The sequence below is a fragment of the Thermobia domestica genome, chromosome 1, assembly GCF_964235325.1.
Source record: "Thermobia domestica chromosome 1, izTheDome1.hap1.1, whole genome shotgun sequence".
Lineage (NCBI taxonomy): Eukaryota > Metazoa > Arthropoda > Insecta > Zygentoma > Lepismatidae > Thermobia > Thermobia domestica.
In genome coordinates, this window is record NC_137454.1 from 261541304 (window position 1) to 261556908 (window position 15605).

The following is a 15605-nucleotide window of genomic DNA, read 5'->3' on the forward strand; positions in this document are numbered from 1 at the left end:
TGCGATGCTACAAAATCCGAACATTATAACTACTCAAAATTCCATTAACATCAGGTGGGAAATTTCCAAAATTTTTAGAACAAAGAAACTTTTAGAATGATTTATTTGAAAGTTAAAATTATTGAACTTGAAGAATTTATATTACATACATACACACACACACATTATATATAAGATAAGCTATCAACCTTGCGCTTATATATTAAAGAAAGCCAACGGAATAATTCTCACCGATACAGATAGTATTTTCATAGATGTAAAGATTTCTTTTAAGACAGCCGAAAACTAAAGTTGATGGAGAAAGTGAAATGTACTTATTAGAACCGTATATTGCAGTCTAACTGAACAGAAATAGGAATCGCTATAAAGGAATTAAAGAAACATAAATCTCCAGGTGTAGACGAAATTCAAGCTGAGTTAATTTTTGCTGGAGAGAAAAAATTGTGGAACAAGATGAACAAACTCATTCTCCTTATCCAGTACCAAGAGGAATTGTCACACGAGGAGAAAGAACTAATCATTGTTCCAATTCACAAGAAAGACAACAAAACTGATTGTAATAATTATCGAGGCATATCTCTTCCGTCAACATCTATAAAATTCTCTCATACATTGTATTAGCTAGACTGACCCCATACAAAGATATATTATATATATATATATATATATATATATATATATATATATATATATTGAGCTTATCAGTGCAGATTTAGGTGAAATCGATCAATTTTCGACCAAATATTTACCATTCGACAAATACTCGAAAAGAAAATCGAATACAATTCTTCGGTAGATATTGATTTCAGAAAGGCCTACAACCCGATTAGGAGGGAAACATTGAATATCACTATTACAGACTTTGGAATAGGTAAAGCTAGTTAGATTAATTAAGATGTGTTTAAATGAATTCTCAAAGTAAAGTCGAGTAGCAAAATTCTTGTCAACAAACTTTCACGTCGAGAATGGCCTGAAACAAGGAGCTGCCTTGTCGCCATTGTTATTCAACTTTGTTCTGGAATACACTATAATGAAAATCAAAGACAGCAACCAGTCGCTGGAGCTGAATGGTATTCACTAGGTTATGACTAGACAATGCCTATTCTTTAATATTAAAGATATTATCAAAAATAACATTTTAAACTTTATACTAGCTGAACCTGCGCTCTCTACACAGCGCATCATTCGCATATGAGCATAAATCTCCTTCTGATTCCTCACAACATATGTACACGTCCCTTTACAGACACAAGTGAAAGACGTCTTGATTAAAAAAAAAAGGCAATGGTATCATAAAGGGGAGATTTTTTCGATTATTTTTTCTCAACATCTCGCACCATTTGCAAGATTTGAGCCTACTTCCGGTTCGAGTTTCTAATTCATGTATGACCAGTGTTTTCTTTCTTCTTGCATGCAGTATGTAATAAGCAAATACATTACATATACAATGAATTATAATGTCAGTTATATATGGTGTTCATTGGGCAAAACACTCAAAAAATAAAGATTTATCGTAGACTCGAGAAATGGTTATCTTTCCTTTTTCACTATTATTTGGCCATGGAACAAACGCCTCAGACATATAAACCCCAATATACAACATTGTGGTGTTGGAATGTATAACGCATAAGATATGATCCTTTAGTTTTTTTTTTTTTTAATTTCAACGCTTCCAGTATACCCTAAAAATGTAATAAAGAAATAATGGCCATGTTTTTTTTTTTAATATTCAATTAGAACTGGACAATCTACGCAAAATTTCCAATCGATCAGTGAAAACCACATTTTTCTAGAGCCTGTAGTTTCCGAGATCTCATTGTCGAAAGGATTGACCACAAATATATAAACATAGTTTAAAAGAACTCGGAAGATGGAAGCACAATTCACATGCATTGATTTTAGAGAAGGCTTATTAAAATACAAAGGCTTTGAACAATAATGTTATATCATAAACTTTATGAAAAAGATATAGTTAACTAATTTAGACTATTTAAAGTACAAATACTCAAAATGTTTGTCTGTGTTAAACGTGAAATCACACATAACCGTAAATGAAAGATTTGAAAGCCAAAGTTATAGGTTGGAGCTAAGGCGCTTTTAATTGCTATTGTAGCACTTTAATAGATAGATGGGGAGTTATGGTTTCGAATTAAGGCAATTTTATTTCGCCTGTTTTGCCTATTTCACCCTTTACTGCCTAAATAATTGCTTTAGTGCCTAATATTGCATATTCTATGCATTTTCTTCAAAATAAGCCCTCAGTGGGAAAACATGTAATTTATATTATAAATATAACATACCAAACTGAAAATTAAGAAGAAAAGAAATAGGGAAAAAGAAGAAAAAAACCTCACTAGTCCCATTACAAGCCAAAAGGCAGAATACTTAATAATAATAATAATAATAATAATAATAATAATAATAATAATAATAATATACATTAGGTGTTTGTAAACACAACCACGCGGTACATTATAGGGCCGGATTTAGGGGGGTGCACTGGAGCACATGCACTCCCCTTCGTTGTAAATATACACTATCTAAAGTGAGAAGCTAGCAGTGAAAATAGCAACACTTTCCGTAACTTTCTCCCTTCATATTTTCGTTTGGGGCTTAAAAGAAAACGGAAATTTGCAAAAGCAATAGTTTAAGTAGATTTTCTGAAGGTTGAAGGAAAAGAATTCACCAAGCAAGGTAATATTCCTCATTCACACTACAGATGACTAAAGGTATTAAAGATTTCAAATTTAATTCAAATACAGTAGTAGTTATTGGTGCAACCCCGTCAGAAAATCCTGAATCCGGCTCTGTATATATAATGCATATCTAGCTTCGTTTTTATATATACAGTAAAGAAGATCTTAATAGACAGGGTATGTTCCTATATTCTTTGAACATTACCTATGATTTGAATCTACTTTTTAAATTGTATTGAGTATTTATCTTATTATTTCGAGTTACATTTTAGTGACTGTTTACTGAATGTTTTTTTTTTTAATTTTAAGTGCCTATTTGCCCGCCTATTTTCCAGGTTTTTAATGCCTAAAGATTTGGGAACCTTATGCAGTGTCGTTTTCACGTATTATTAGCTTTATATTAAATGTCTGATTACTGCAGGAAACATATGTTAGTCGAACTGTTTAGTATGGCACTAATCATGCATCAGAACGACTCTGCATAAGCCCCCCCCCCCGGTCTTTAGTTATGACGATGATTAAAATCTGATAAAGGATGATAGAAGAAGAATAGAAAGAAATGCAGAAGTATTATTAAACGCCTTTAGGGACATGGATTTAGACGTAAATGCAGAGAAAACTAAATATATGGAAGTTCGCCAGGATCGTAATAATGTAAATTAAGGATGCATTAAAATATCAAATAATGTTCTCGACAAAGTAGATACTTTCAAATATTTAGGATCAATGTAAACAGACCATAACCATATCCACGAAGAAATTAAATATCGACTGAAAGCAGGGAATTCGTGTTATTATTCAGTTCAACATCTTCTGTCGTCGCGAACTCTGTTCAGGAATTTTAATCATATATATATATATATATATATATATATAATCATGCTTGTTGTGCCGTATGGTTGCGAATCATGATCGCTTACTCTGAGGGAAGAACGCAGACTAAATTATTTGAGAAATATTCTTAGACGAATATTTGGACCCAAGAGGAACGGGGATGGGGAATAGCGTAAATTTCATAATGAGAAAACTGTATAATTTATTAAGTTTACTACACATTGTTAGGGTGATCAAGTTCAAGAGGCTCAGATGTGCAGGCCATGTAGCCAGAATAGAAGAAAGTAGGAACGCTTTGAAATTTTTAACTGGAAATCCAATCGGAAAACGACCATTAGGAAGACCTAGGCGCAGATGAGAGGACAATATTAAGATGGATCTCGCAGAAATAGTAATACAAAGTAGAAATTGGATCCAGTTGGCTAAGGACAAAGTCAATGGAGAGCTTTTGTGAACGCGGCATTGAACCTCATAGTTGCATACGCCATAGAGTTAATTAGTTTATCCATGTGGTACTACTACTGTAAGTATTCACTGATAGGCTACTTTCTCAAATACAAGTTTCTACGGATGTACTGATTCTACCTTATTTGTCCTTTTTATTATCATTTAATAGCTTTCCACTAATAGCCACTATAATTTTTATACATTTTATATTTGGCTATATGTGTAGCGGTAGAACGCCCGTTTCTGGTGATGAAGGTTTGTGGTTTGATCTCAAACAATGTCAGGCTGACAAACAACAATGTTCTCATAGGTTTTCTCATCGTTCTCCTATTTTCTTTCAGTCTCTTCTTCCTAAATCTTTCCTCATCATTCAATTTCATTAGCCATCGGTACCCCTTAGATTAATCGGTAAAACCATAGAATTTTAAACCAAAGGTTTAACTTCATTTCTATATCTGTCCACACATAATTAGAGTTTCATATCTGCCCATACATTTTATCTGTTGCGTATTCAGCTACTGGCGAATTAAACAATTATCAGATATTGTTCATAGGATTTATAAACACACTAAAGTTTTAGTAAACGTAAGAATGAAATAACCAATATTTCACCTGCTTGATTAAAGTAAAATTTGTTTGATTCGAGTAACTTCACTCCTCAGGATGGGAGATATAGGACACGAAACTTCAGTTTAACATAGAATCCGAACCATTTACTTCACAATATGTCCCAACCAGAAAATATGGGCTTAATGTACGCAAGACGTATGCGCTATTCTTGTGTCTTCTCGGAAGATATAGCAAAACCATGGAAGAGTTCCGGTTGCTTATATTTTGATATATTTATCATAAATGATTAGACACCAGTGCGATAATAGCTAACAAAGTAGTATAATTAGCATAAATTCTAAACATCTACAAAACAAAGTATAATCAACATTTATAAAGAAAAATAGGGTCTTTTTGACAACGAATTTCTAATATTACTTCATATGTTCCCTCCAGCTGAGAATCCCGTGTGATAGCCACCACTCCAAGCATCACTCGATAATCGATATCAACGACTGGATCAATGTATCTCGTGTAATTAATTTCACTACACTGAAATTTAGAGCGTAACACGCTATGAAATTAATCTCTTCCTTCATACTGGAAAACTCCAAATGCAATGAATTTAGGGAGAAGAAATGAGAAACACAACAAAATATGATTACAAAGAATTATCAAATAACGTGAATAGTTAATTTTGACAATAGAGTCTGTGGAAACTGTTTTTTTCTTTAAAAATTTCAAAAAAGGCGTTTCTATAATTCAGTGATTTATAGATGATGATAAACTCTACTATAATGACAAAATAATTCTCATAAAACGAACACAAAGTGCACAAAATTTAATATTTCTTGTACTGATAAACAACATATGATGAATAATTCAATGAATTTGTGAACCAAATAATCCGCTTCTTGTGTATGAATATTATGCTTATAAACATGAGCTCTACGGCAATTTTTGACATAGATTCAACTTAAAATACAAAAAGGTTCATATATGCATTTTTACAATTGTGGACATGGATGAAATAATGGTCTAACCAACAATAATTTAAAAACCAGAAACGCAAGCTTAAAGTTGTACATTCTCTCTCTCTCTCTCTCTCTCTCTTTTTTTTTTTTTTTTTTTTTTTTTTTTAACATACACTTAGGCAGCTGGAACAACGAAACTCTTAACTTGTATGCTACACTGTAGATTTGTACTGAAAGTTGAGATTTATCTTGGTTCGACCATTATTGTACCGGGTCCACAATTAATACCATGGGATTGATGAAAGAGCGGCGATGTAAATAAAACAACTGTTTAATATCTTGCATGGAAATAACTTACACAATGAAGAAGTGAGACTATCCAACTTTGAAATGCAATCCTATACCTTTAGTGTTTCCACCCTTTGATCACTCGGCAACCGCAATTACGGTAATCAAATGCCTGCAATACTCGATTAAGAATGTCCGGTATTATGACTAAGCCTCGGATTTTTGGCGCTACACCAAATCATAGAATTTGGTTAGGGGGTTGCTGAAACCTTGTTTTCAAGTTAGCACATGACTTTTGGGGTTTCAAACCCGAAATATATGTCCGCCAAATTCCACCAAAATGAACTTTTCCTTCTAATCAAGGAATTCTCACCAATAGCCACCAAGTTTTGTGTTTTCATTCGTTATCCGTACATATACTGATAAACGGTACATGTCAGTTCATTTTCATTCTCCACCAGTCTTAACGTTAATTTATTGCGTCCTTATATTACCTAGAAGAATGCACGTAATTTCGTTTAAAATGTGTTACAACATAGTAGCAAAGATATCGAAACGTAAGCTCAGGAAGAAAAAAGGTGGAGAAATGCAGAAGTTCCCCGGCTTCTCTTTGATTGCGGAGAACGTAAATATTAATGTGACAACATAAAAACTACCTGAAACTACGAAATTTTGTTATTATCGATTAAAGCGAGCAAATCACAAATAATCATATTTGGTAAAATAGAAAAGCCTGAGTCACTGTGTAGCAAATGTAGCGATGGGAAGCAGAGAATTTCATTTCTATTTCACTTTTCACCTTTAAAATCTCAAATCGAAGGTCAAATTGTGATATTTATTACACTTTTTGATGTTCGGTTCAATTAAAGACATAGTATCCGCGCTGAAATTTGTGGACTGCATGTCCATGCACATGTGTGACATGCGATTTACCATGTTTAGTAAATATTTTTGACAGTTTCACTTACATTTGGCAACACTGCGTGTACACACGTGGACTTCATTAGCTGCTTTTACGTTTAAAAATACACGCATCAAGCTAAAAATTGATGTATAGTTTGTACGGGTACCTCACTCCGTTCAAAAGTTAGCCTATACCAGATTCCAACTTGCGTTTTAAATGGAACACCCTGTATGAGATCTAATGAGTTGTTCAAAAATTAAGGACCCTTTTTCATTAGTTTACACAACAAGAATAAATGTATTTCGTCCACGTTATAGGTTAATAAGAGTTCTTAGGATTGTACTTTAATCCTCCGTATAATAATAAAAAAGTAATCTTGATTCAGTGTCCAGAAGTTACGTGTACTTTTACAGTGTAAAATCGTCTTGGTCACCTAAGTAAAAAATAAAAAAAAAAAAAGTAATCAGCGGTACTGGTCAATTGCTCGAAAGTAATATTTCTAAATACCACGAAAATTGTGAAGTACATAGTAAAATAAGAAAAGAAAACGAAATGACAAAATTTAATGGAAGCTTTTTTTTTTTGGCCCTATAGCTCAAAAAATTATACGAAGGATAAAGGCGATCGGTTGTAAAAATGTCATAAGCAATATTCTAATGATCAGAAGCAAGTCTTTTTCCGCTTTGTCATATATTTACTAGTTTGTTTGAGTTGTCGAGATGTTAAAACCACATTAAAGAAGAAAATATATATACTAAAGGTGAATTAACAGAGTTCTTGCGACCAGTTCTTGTTACTCTTGCGAGAGAATAAAACTGCAACAATGCTTACCTTGTTTAGCGTGGGTTAAATGTGAGATATTTTCGTTTAATGTTTTCACTGTAATGAAATGTAAAATAATGTGCAGAGAACTGTTTGAAAACTTATTCGAAAATCTTACTGAATATTAAGACTATTCGAATTATTATTTATTTACTCAAATAATTATTGTTTGCTCAACTAAATATTTGTTCATTGGTATAAATTCTTCAAATAATTGTTCGAATAAAAGTCTCGTAGCCATATCGTTAGCATACGCACCTTCGGCACGGTGGACCCGGGTTCGAATCCCGGTTAGAGCTCATATGGTTTAGATTCCACGTTAAGCTGTAGGTCTATGTCTCGTATAGCACAGGTACTGAAAGGGGCGCAAAATTTCAAATCAATCAACAACCAAAGTTTTGTTCAAATATTAAAATTGGAAAGTCGATATTTGAAAACTTGAATAAGGAATTAGTTAAATTTTAACACCATTAAGTGGAGAGTGAACAAACTTTCAAATTAAACATCACAGACTTCAGATCCTTTTAGTATTTATTACAGGAAAATTTCTTTCGGTGTAGAAAGGGCAGCTAAGATGCGAAGTGCTGAGCTACAGTAAAGGTTTAAAAAGTTTAATTTCCATTGCTATTTATTATATGCCAGAAGAAAAGAGATGAAAATGCCAGCAATGAATTAAGAAAAACTTTGAAGTTTACAAAAAGAAATTTAAAATATATACATTCTATCATCTTCAATGCGATATCCTGTAGCTGTTAACAGGAAACAATTTGCTTAACATCTTTACTTTACAGTCAGGTGTCGAATCCTTCTATTACAATTACAATAAAAATTTATCTAATCTATTTTGGTTTGACTTTTGGCAGGAAATTCTATAACATTTTTAGCATATAGCGGAAAAATTTTGTCCAAAGATGAGACACAGTGACGTATTTAAGGGGGCTTCCGGGCTTAAGCTCCCCTCGAAATTTTATTTACTATATTAAAGTAAATGAAATATCTTGCAGAATTTTCACATTTTCAGGAATAAAGTTAGCGAAGCCCCCCCCCACTCCCAAAACAAAATCGTAAATATGCCACTGATAAGACATATGCCATTTGATAGGTATCATTGAACTAAATAAAATGATATGGGTTTGTGTAAATTCTCATCCGTGTTTTCAAGGAAGTCGAGAAAAATTAGCTCTTTTTGTAACGATTACAAGTGATGCTGTGCAGCGTGGTCCAGAAGTGAGTGTACCCCTAATTGCTGTTTTTTGACGGTTTTAGGTTGTACCCACATTTGCTTGGTAACATTGCTTGGCATTATCTGGCAACACTGCTATACATGTTCATTTGTTTTAGCACACTTCGCGATTCACGTACGCAATTACCTGAATCAGACGTTTCCTGGCCGCTGGATTGGAAGAGGCTGTGCATCTTCACCAGCTGTCTTTGCCTGGCCTCCAAGAAGTCCAGATCTGACAACACCAGACAATGCTCTCTGAGGTTTCATAAAGCAACAAGAAGAAACACTTGATATCACACAACACAGGAATTACGAGCAGCTGTGGAACACGCCTTCACCCTCGTGACTCCGGAGTATATCCGCAAAACATCTGTGAGAACTTGGCGCAGAATTCAGGTGTGTTACGACATGGATGTTGATCATACCGATGTTTATGACTCTTAGGACTCTTAGGACTTCAAGGTAACTGTGTACAGACATTGTACCATAACTAACACTATACAGTTGAAACTAAAGGGGGTGTAGGCCCACTTTCGGACCACCCTGTACAATAACCACGAAATTTAAGATGAAATTGCCTGAAGTATGACTTCATCAAGATTTTCATTATAACAGTAACAACATGACAATAAGATACAACCCAAAATTGTGATTAATTCTTAAAACTTCGTTTCTGTTTAACTTTCATATGTGGCTCACCTTTGCAAAGTATTAATTAATAAATGATATTGGGATGAACAAAATGAGCTGCCTGAGGGGAGTTGAGTTGATTTGGAGTTTAACGTTTCTTTCAGCAGCGAGCCTATATGAGACGGGACTTACTGATTAACGGAAATCCGAACCACCTGAGCTCCCACCGGGAATCGAACCTGGATCTTCCACGCCGAAGGTGCGTACGCTAACAGCTTAGCCACGAAGGATCTCCTGCTTGAGGGGAATCCTCATACGTTACTTTCGAAAAAATTGAAGAAAAATTTTGATATCAAAAAGTATTCTGTTCGTTACTAATAATGAATGATAGTTTTTTTTATTATTATTATGCTAAAACCAATTGTTTATTAATTTACGAGGGATGATCTAAAAAAAAGGTTTCAAAGCATAGAAGTTTTATATTATTCACTGTAACTTAGCGAAAATTTATTTGTAGATTAATAACATGTTTGTCTTGGTGCAGATTTGAAGACTTAGGATTCTGATTATGTATACCCAGAAAACCGACATTAAAAATGATGACTCGTCTGGTGCGGTTCCTGTTGAGCAAAAACACTACACTTGCTGACATTCATAGGCAGATTGTGAAGGTGTATGGGAGGACTAAATTTCAAAGCAACATGTAGGGAAGTGGTGTCGTGCCTTCAATGAAAAACGAACCAATATTGTTAATGACAACTCGGGATACAGCGGTAGAGCCAGTACCTCAACCACTCACCTTTACGCTTGAAACGACTGGAGCACCCCTTTTACAGTTTAATTAACTAACCCCCAATGACTTTCATCTTATCTCCGCTCTACAGCAACAAATGACTGTCCACCATTATCTTGCATGTGTTCATGTAAAAACCGCTGCCTCACGGTAGCTACGAGAACTTGACGCGAATTTTTATGTAAATAGTATGGAACTTTATCTACCGTTGTGATAAATGTTTGAACAAAACTTGAGATTAGATCGAGGACTAGTGCTGAGCGCTCTCTATCATCAAGTGTGTTGATCTTCCAGCTATGTCTCACACATAAGCAATAGTAGGCTTTGTAACCTTTTATTCGATGACTCCTCGTATTTAATGTATATGTAAGAAAATAACTGTTAACAAGGGGACTGTATCTACGAGGGAATTCGTATTAATGTTCATTTTCTCCTATCAATGACTTACATATTCCTAAAATAATGACACAAATACTACTTGTAAAACTTAGCAAAAGGTCTGACACAATTCAAGTTTCTACTATACATATACATCGGAAAACCTAAATGCCTAATTGTTTTCTTGATGAAATAGAATCAATAGCAGAAAAACTTATCTCTCAACTTACCTAAAGCGTCCTTTTGAGTTGGAAGAAGGACAACTGCTCCTGAAAAGAAAGAAAAAGAAATCAAAAATTTTCTTAAAATAAGAACATCTAGTTTATCTAATCTATGAGAATTCTGTATATCTAGGTCGATGAAAACCAAATGGATTTTCTTCCGGTATTCTCTGTGCTTTTGGATTAGCATTATAAGTGCAAATATTGCATCCATCGTCGATAGTCCTGACATGAAACCAAATTGGTTCTATATTATTTCGATCTCTTCCTTCTATCATTCTCTCCCAGAGCTTCATCCCATGGCTCATATGTTCTATTCCCCTGTAGTTGTCACATTCTTGTACATCTCTAATTTTAAAAACCGACTCAACGTAGCTGCTTCTCCATCTTTTAACATAGGTGTGTTTCCTGCTTCCAGTATTCTATTTTAAAGTCGAATAAACCACTGCACTCCTTCTGTACCAGGATAAGACAGGAATTTCCACGACGGGAATGTATTTGTACATAACCTCATACAAATTAAATCATTAATCATATTAAATGCCTTCTACTTATTCTGATGAATCTGATGTTCTTAAATTAACTCAGTTATAAAGAAATCTATCACTCACTAAGCAATCTTTGAATCTGGCAATTACATTTATACCTTTGAGTTCTTTATATGTTTAAAGATTAACATTTCACTTTAACACCAACGTTGAACGAGGCGTACACCTACAGTTTAACATAGGATCCAAACTTTATCAGTTCGGCCAAGAATCAAACCAGGTCTTCATTGCTATTAGTAGTACAGTACTCACTAACTACTGCAGTAAATGTAGAGAAAAGAACAGAAGATTGGTCCCATCGTCTTTTATTTTTCAATCAGCAGAAATCCAGAAACTTCTCTTGAGAAACAATTCTCAGAGGGAAGAAGGGAAAGCTAACCCTATATGGTAGTAACAACAATAGTAGTATTCGTTAAATCAAGATATCGAACTAATTAAGCCAATGTTTCTAGAGATGAAAAAGAAAAGAGAGAGAGAGATAGGTCTTAGGATTTCTGCAGAAAATCTCTTCCGTCCGTTATAAATTGAGTAAAGCAATGGGAAATACAAGGAAACGAAGAAAAAGGGAAACAAGTAAGGGTTTTGTCTCAACAGTGTAATAAAAGTTCTGAAAACCAAAATTCCCGTTCAGTGTTGCGGAAATACCCTTACTGCGACTAGGTAAGAATGGCAGAGACTTAACCAAGTTTGCATCGATTTAAACCGTCTTACGCTTCACCTCAGTAGCGGATTAAGTTTGAATTCTCTTTCCCTTCGCCCTTTAAAAAATACAATAGTTTAGAAAAGAAAGAGAGTAAAAGAGTAGGGAAATGGAGAAGTCCAGAGGCATCCCTTGTAATTAGTAGTTCGAAAGCAAAAGAGGGGGGAAAGAGGGTGAGTCAATAACTCAATTATCAAATCAATTAGTCGAGTTGATTAATCGCTCATCAAAAATTTTCACAGTAAAAGGAATTTGATTACGTCACGTGAGCTGTAAAGCAAGAGAGAGACAGAAATTGTAATTTCTTTTCCTTTCTATTCGTGCCGTTCCTGCCTTCTTGATTTGCTTTCCAAGGCCCTTTCATTGTTCATTTCAATTGTTTCATTTGCCGCCAGGCGGAATGAGCTTCTTCCGCTCAATTCATGAAGAAGTAAGATCGTTGCCTATTCACTCTGTTCCAACTCTATCGCTGTTGTATATTCTTACTAGTGCGATTACGTAGTTGAAATTAGATACATACAAGACTTCACTTTGTACTATTCTAAACATAATTATGTGTATCACAGAAGATCTATATTTACTTGTCACTGTGATGAAGGCCCTATAATTGTACAGCGTTTCCTAGCTCCTCGTAAGTATTTTACGTACGCTTCTCCAGTGCTCGGACTACCCATAGACTTGACGTTCAGTTCTTTGTCGAATATTATAGTGAAAGTATCTCGTGTAAGTTTCGCTACTAGTTTTATGCTTTTGTGCCTCTTTGACCATATTTTACCCTTCATACGAGGGTACTTCAGTATCCTCCGCCCCTGACCCCTTTCGAACTCGGTAGATACTTGTAATTTTGGGCATAACATCGACATTCTTTATAGAGATGTTCACGAATATTGAAGAATTTACAATGTTTATTTTCCTTGTTGGTCAGTCTGATTGGAAAACATGAAAAGAAAGAAAGGAAACTATGACATGGTTTTGAGTTTAGCGTCAATTTCAGCAGTGATGTTATATGAGACATGAATCTACAGCTTAACGTGGGACCCGAACCTCATGAGCTCCCCCCGGGATTCGAATCCGGGTAATACAAAACAGCTCCGAGCAGTAGTACAATATTTAATGAAGGAACATCTACCACCCAAAAACACCCATGCTGATATGGTGGGAATTACTGCGGACTCTAGTGAAACGATGGGCCGTTAAATGTGGTCGGAAGACTTGTGAATATGCGCATGATAGTGACCCATCTGTTGCTATCACATGGCAGAAGTTATGGCAAAAGTGTATAGCACCATTTTGGAAGACAAGAGAATGACTGTCCGTCACAAAATATGGGTATGTGGTATCTCAACTGGCGGTGAGTATTCAATTATTCATAAACATTTATTAATGAAAAAGGTATGTGCACAACGGGTCCCATGAATGCTGAAGGTTGATTAGAAGAGAACGTTGTATGTCAAGTCGGAACCTGCTACGGATACTCAGATTTACAAACAACAGTTTTTGTGGAGATTCGTCGCCATGGATGAGACATGGGTTCACCACTTCGATCCTAAGTGTAAACGCCAAAGTATGCAGTAAAAACATTCCACTTCCTACAGCCAAGAAACTCGAGGTCCAACCATCAAAGAGCAAAATGATGATGTCTGTTTTTTGGGGGGAGGATACTGAGGGGATTATTTTGATTATCTCGAAAAGGAAAAGACAATCACAGGTGTTTATTTTGCAACTTTAATTGCCAAATTACGTACTGCCATCAAAGAGAACGCCGTGTAGTTTTGGCTTGTGGTGTAGTGATCCATTGCAATAATACAACCATCCACAATGTCCTTATCCCTAAACCAAAATACACCACTGAGTCCAAAAAATGAAATAAGTCTACACAGTTATGCATTTAGTATTCTAGTAATATGTTATGATAAAATACCCAGTAGTTTGTGGCTTAAAAATGCATTAAAATCTTCGTAATGACTATTGCATTAGAAATATGATATACGTGAAATATGAAATAGTCGTATATCAACTGGAATTGTTATATTCTTCTAGCTAGGACACGGTTTCGACTTCCGGTTCGTACATATAGTTGTAGATCAAACAACAACAGGGTTTTGTTATTTTTCCTGTGAGTAAGTAAAACCTACTTCGTCCATTTTTCATTTGGAAGAATTTAGAAAGGAGGTTTCTTCTTTATCACCTGACATATGCTTGCAGCTAGAGTTTTCGTATGACCAAATGATTAAGCATACGTGATTCCAGATTTGATCCCAGGTAGAATCACTACATTTTCGGTTATAATTTAACATCGGGAGGCAAGTGGGGAGCAATTTAAATTAAGAAATGACATATTCTGGTCTAAAAGGTAGAAAATATGGCACTGACCTATGTCGAAATTACGCTTAATCCAACTTTGGTCCGACCGTTTGGCGATACACAACCCTTCATGGGACGTAATGACAAAAAGTTTAGCGAGTTCTTAACTGCAGCTAAACGTAGCACCCATTTAGTGGATAATCACATTAAAGAGTAAAAGTATCGTCTATACTGAAAGAATACCGATCTTTTATTTGAAAAAGCCAACAATTTAACGTGCTACATTAAGAAGTCATACCACAATTATTCAAAGAGTCGGGTTTAAGTATAAACCCCTCAAATCCAGAAAACAATTCGAACATCTATTCTGATTTACCTTCTTTCCGCTTCTTTTCAGTAGCAAGCGATTCCTAGCTCTGGATTTATAAATATTTTAGGACTACCTTGCTAATGAGAGTTGGCATGCATCCACTGCTGTGAGACAAGGATTTCTTGTTCTAAAAGGGTCAATATATTAAAATTTGCTTTGGAATTCTACGCTCTGCATTATCATGATAAATGTAAAAAGAACTATTGACAGCTACAAAGAAATATTTTCTGTACGAAGAAAACTAATGCACAAGACGAAAAAAAAGACAAATGCCATATTTTTCAATGTCCTCGCCATTACGCCATATCGCAACGAACATCATCGTTCTGTACGATTTCACATTTCGTACGTATGTTGTAGTAGCCAGTTCTTTCTTGCCTAACCCATTCTTATTCTTTCGACATGCATTTTTTTCCCCTACATAACGCTCTTCCTCAAAATGTCTTTCTTTCTTTCCAATGACGAATGCAACCACTGGACCAATATCTTGGCTTCCGGAAGACTCCAAGAGTTCTGAGTCTGTACCCGAATGAAAGAAAGAACCAAGAACAGATAAAAAATATCAGCACCGAAAAGTAGAATGCAAGGGAAAAAGTATCATCGTCATAGTTTTCTTTTAGTTCTTTCACAAGCGTCATCGGAGAAGCAGAAATTCCTCTTCCTTTCTTTCCATTTGGTTGAACAACTTAGACTGGACCAAACTTACAACCGAGATACGTAAAAAGAAAACATCAACCATTTTTCTTTCTTTTCATTTCTCTTGTCACTATTCTTTCCAACAGTCGAGGTTAGACTCTAGAAATCATGAAGAACTTTCAGAAAATACTTTTATATAAACAATGTTCCCGTGCACTACATAGCACTTCACTTATATTGTTTCTTTTTCAAATCTTACAGTTTCCAAAATTCCATGATATCTACA

At 34.9% G+C, this 15605-nt stretch overlaps 1 protein-coding gene across 2 annotated transcripts in view; it reads right to left on the reverse strand.

Annotated features, from left to right (window-relative positions):
* Cad87A (cadherin 87A) overlaps nucleotides 1–10805 on the reverse strand; it is an 890323-nt gene extending 879518 nt beyond the window's left edge. For both annotated transcript variants that reach the window (XM_081726161.1, XM_081726156.1), the window contains exon 1: nucleotides 10771–10805. The gene's annotated coding sequence lies outside the window, so the exon portion shown is untranslated. The remainder of the gene's footprint in view (nucleotides 1–10770) is intronic.
* Between the last annotated feature and the right edge of the window lie 4800 nt (nucleotides 10806–15605).